Genomic DNA, 4,883 nt, shown 5'->3' on the forward strand with positions numbered 1-4,883 from the left:
CGGGAGCAGAAAAGAAGGCTAGTCATGAAGATCACATTGGAATATTGAAGTCTCCCCTCTGTTCTGACAGTTAAATTCTAGAGTGGCATATTTTAGCCATCTGTATTAGGAATTTCTTTCTAATACAAGCGTCGCTACCCGCTGCTTGCTCCCTGTGTGCTGTGCAGGAAGAGAAAGTGTGTCAACGTCTGTGTGACTGGGGGAGAGCTTAAAGTGAATCCCAAACTGCCCATGTCGTGGGCGCCTCCTTAGGACAGGAGAACCAGTCAGGTCAGGGGAAACGAGAACTAGGGAGAAGGGTTGTTTGGCTTCGTTCAAAGGCAACAATGCTGTCTGGTTTTTAAGAAAAGCCTTTCTCCTGATTCCTTTGGCATTCTGGAGATGAGTCATGGTCACCCCGGGGATGTTTTCTATGACTAACAGAGACAGTTTCAAATGGCAGGGTCCCCACACGGAGATTACTGACAAGGATAAACCAGACACAGGTGCATTCAGAGCAAGGTCAGAGCACGGTCCCCGCTGAAGTGGGATCAACAGAATCAGCACCAAGTACAGGAGATTGCCTCCTTACAGAAATAACCCAATTGGAAAACCCAAAGCATCTGGGATGGTTTGCTGACCATTGGTGGCTAATCCAGGGCATCCACCTGCACTCCCTAGAGGAGTCTACCATGTAAGTCAGGATACGAGTTATATAGTTATAACATGTCTGATGTCATTCCTAACAGAAGACGAGAGATAAACTCTCTTATCTCCTACTGAAAGAATCTGCCAAATTTTCTCCACTCCAAGGAAACAGGATCAAGATCCTCTGTTTGAAGGGTAACCTGAAAGGTGCCTGAGGTGAGAATGGGGGGAAGGGGTAAGGTCTCTGGTCTGCCACAGCCTAGAAGGCGCACCCCAGGACACAGACTGGATCGCTCCATTCACCCCCACTGGCTCTCTTCGCTCACTCTTTGGCTCCCTTGCTGTCTTAAGTCCGGGGAGTAGTCTTGGATGAAATACACAAGCATTTTCTCACTGCAGATGGCTATATCGACATCTGGTTTAGAACTAAGTCGCTTGGGAGTTGGGGAAACAGCTTAGTTGTCCCGTGCCAGGCCACTCTTAGTCAAAACCACAAATCAAATGCACTGCCACTGAATTGATTCCAACTCATAGCGACCCTCTTGAACACTATTCCAATGCTGCAAATCTTTACTGAAGCAGAAAGCCTCATCTTTCTCCCCTTGAGTAGCTGGTGGATTTAAACTCACTAACCTCTGATCCCCCAACTCCCAAGAGACTGTTCTAAACCAGGTGTCGATAGAGCCATCCTAATATGGTAGCTGGACCAAGACGAGATAACACGTTGTGGACATTCAGACCTTAGACTAAGTCTCTGACCCAACAATGCAGTCCTTGCCATCTATTCTTAAGGACTTGTGCAAGGAAGGGAGGTGCTTGGAGTAGGAAAACCGCATGATACCTATTCCGAAAAAGTAACAGTTGGGTGTAGAGGAAAAAACCACTGGACGGAGTGAGAGAGACTTAGTCACAGTCTTGCTTTTAGCTGTGTAGTCCTGGGAAAGTGGCTTCTCCCTGGGTCTCAGTTCCCACTTGGTAAAATGACCAGTCTCTTTCAAATGTCCATTGGATGTGCATGAGATTGGGTTGGATGAATGTGTAGCCCAGAGCAGGGCAAGAGAGGGAAGGGAGGGAGCCAGAGGACACACAGGAAGCAAGGAATCGTGGTTTCAGAACCCAAATGTGCAGACGAACTTGTCTATGAGGTGAAATATAAGACTATAAGCCTGGATAAATGATTAGGAGTGTGCAGAGGGATGAAAAATTCAACCTTGTTAACAAAGAGGGCCGGTGCGCTGGAGTCTGAAATCTTATCTCTGATGTGCTCTCTGCACGGGCAACTTCATCTTTCTGCAGGCTCCTTCATCTAGAAAATAGAGAGGCTGTGATCACTTATACGCAAACATGAGCAGCATATTATTTACAGACCCACCTGAGAGTAGGATGCCTTCTGTTCAGGCAGTGCCTTTATTATCTCTGGCAGTGGGAAGAGAGGGCAGGGCGGTGGGAGGTGGGAAAAAGATGGCATGCCCATGTGTTGGGTATGGTATTGCCCTCTATTTCGTGTGTGTGTGTGTGTGTGTGTGTGTGTGTGTGTGTGTGTGTAGGGGGGACTTTCATGTAGATGCAGGCCAGAATCTTATCTATCTTCTGGTTGTAACGAAGGAACTACATCTTAATAGTAAGCGGTGGAAAACTGGAGAGTCTCATACATGTTTAATAATCACACTCAGTGCTGCATTGAATTATGCTCAAATCATGAGTAACATTTATAAGTGTGGAAAAGAGCAGGGTAAAATGTCTTTGCACTGCCAATAATTTGCTGGCTGGCTTTGGGCAAGTGACTTAACATCTCTGGATTTTAATTACTTCATTGTAAAACATAGGGAGAGAAAAAGGCTAAGATGATTTCTAAGGTCCCTCCTAGCTGTTAGATTTGACTCAATGATTCTGGAGTCTTCCACCAACCAGTCATGAATTCAGTGTTATCCCTCAAACAGCTTTCAAAGGACAAAAGACAGACTCCAGGTTGCACAAGGATTTGTCCCCGCAGCCAGCCCCTGCCAGATACATTCAAAGTTCTTTAATGTTCTTCCAAATATAATCTCTCATCATTCCCAGCCAAGCCTCTATCTAATCACACCACCCTGCATGCATGCTGCTTCCATCCATACTGCCAGCTTTGCTTATGCTGTCCCCTTTCTAGAATAGCCTGTCCTTTCATTCACTGATCTGGGAAAACATTACATAGTCGCTAAGGCACAGTTCAATTGCAATTTCCTCGGTGGAGTTAGTTGTTCCCAGGTTTTATGATTTACAAGGAACCTATCTCATTGTCCGTTCTTGTGACAGAAGGGGAAGATTATTATTCCATTATCAATATAAAGGAACCGAGTCTTCAAGAAGTTTAGTGGTGTTGCTTGAGTCTCACAGTTAGTACTTTTTAAAGATGGGAGACTGAAATTGAGGTTTTCTGACTCCTAGATCACATCCCTTCCCCCCAAAGTACCTAGACAATGAAAGAAGATGAAGCAGTCGTGCATTCTGTAACTGGCTTTGGCATTGATGGAACAGTGTGGATGGAGAAGCTTTGGACTGCAAACCACAAGACCTGTGGTTCAAACTCAGAAGCCGCTCCATGGGAGACATGATTAGACATGCTATATTAAGTGCTGGATTAAAATGAGTCCAGGATACCCATTAGCAGATTTAACACCCATTAAAATCTGCAGTGAAATAGGACACTGTGGTGTATTACATTGATGACTAATTTAGTGAGGTAGGTTTAATGAGAATAAAATGAATTTCACAACACGATTTTGAAAGTTTTAGTTTTACATTTACCCAAGGAATGGCACCAGGAAATAGCACTCTGTAGACTCTCTCTCTCTCTCTTTCTCAAATTGTCTGGGTTTTCACTGCCAAATTCTGGAGCCCAAATCAGAAGAGTCCACAGAATAGTGAAATTAGGGTAGGCTGACTAGAAGATACTAGATCCTATAATAGCATCCATCCATTTCTGGCAGCGTAGCCTGGCCGTATTTCCAGGGGAAGGGCAGGGGAAGATGGCAGGAGGTGGTCTTCATGGAATGGAACAGCCTGAAGAGCACCACGGTTGAATGCTGAAACAGTGAACTAGTTGTTTAAAGGCATCGATTGCAAAGACGTGAGCGCTATCATGCAGGAAGACAATGCAGACCCCTATATGGCTTCATTAGAATCAAAGACCTGAGTCCTTTGCACCCTCTCCACTGTGCTTCTAGCCAGAAAATGGAGGTGAAGTGGGAAAGTTACAAATGCACATCAGTTATCTCAGAGGCTCGTAGTTTTAAAAGAAGCAGTATATTATGGTGGTGAAGAGCAAAACTTAGCTGTCTGATTTGGGGAAGGTTAATACCAATTAGGGGATCCAAGTTTCTAATCTGTAGAATAGGGATCATAAAATTATCAACCTTATAAGGTTGTAGTAGATGGAAATAAACATTAACTATCATTATCACCATTGTGGTTGTCATTATTGCTACTGAGTGAAGTTCTAGCATGAAATGTCAGAATGTCCAATAAATAATCATGCAAACATTAAGAATTTTGATTTATTTTGAATTATTTGTGGTAAGTGATACAGAATATAAATTATTCGAGCCATTGGACCTATTTCATAGAATCATCAAATACTATAGTGTGTAGAACATGGGATGCTATTTAATCCACATCTCATATTTTATTGAAGGGGATGATGAAGACAAGAAGATTGAAAATCTTGCCCAAGGGCTTGCAATAGAAGAAAGTCATTCTGGAACTTGAATGATTTTCTTCTGGCTTAGAGATCCATCCAAGAAATGTCTACTTTCAGATGACAAAAATCTGAAATCCAAACATTTGCTTTCCAATTGCTGGTAGCCCGGTAAAAACTTGGGAGAAGAAGCTAAAATGATTGATGAAACAACAGAGAAAAATGCTTTCTAACTAGTCACATTCTTCCAAGGTCTCATGACCAATGGAAAGAGCAGTAGGCTGAGAAAAAGGAAGGAGATTTAAAGGTTTGGGCCCGACAGATGTGGGGCCTCTACCATTACTACGAATATTCTCAGTTTCATTGTCTCTGTAAAGTCAGAGATTAGAGTTTGTGTGATCATGCAAAATATTGTCCTAATCATATTTTGTATCAATATCATCGCTAGTGAACAATTAAGCATTTTCAATTATGACGGCCACATAATGTGTTCAGTAAAACACATAAGCACCTGGGTGCAATTAAAAAAGTACTAATTATTTAAAAAATAAACAAACAAAAAAATAAGAAAAGGAACAGATCA

At 42.8% G+C, this 4,883-nt stretch overlaps 1 protein-coding gene across 1 annotated transcript in view; it reads right to left on the minus strand.

Annotated features, from left to right (window-relative positions):
* The window catches only part of SLC7A14 (solute carrier family 7 member 14), a 152,363-nt gene extending 150,479 nt beyond the window's left edge, over positions 1 to 1,884 (minus strand). Inside the window, exon 1 of the mRNA XM_004704084.3 lies at positions 1,838 to 1,884. The gene's annotated coding sequence lies outside the window, so the exon portion shown is untranslated. The remainder of the gene's footprint in view (positions 1 to 1,837) is intronic.
* Between the last annotated feature and the right edge of the window lie 2,999 nt (positions 1,885 to 4,883).

Source organism: Echinops telfairi, unplaced genomic scaffold (genome assembly GCF_000313985.2).
Source record: "Echinops telfairi isolate 266 unplaced genomic scaffold, ASM31398v2 ScPeMD7_7420;HRSCAF=8458, whole genome shotgun sequence".
In the NCBI taxonomy this organism is placed as follows: domain Eukaryota; kingdom Metazoa; phylum Chordata; class Mammalia; order Afrosoricida; family Tenrecidae; genus Echinops; species Echinops telfairi.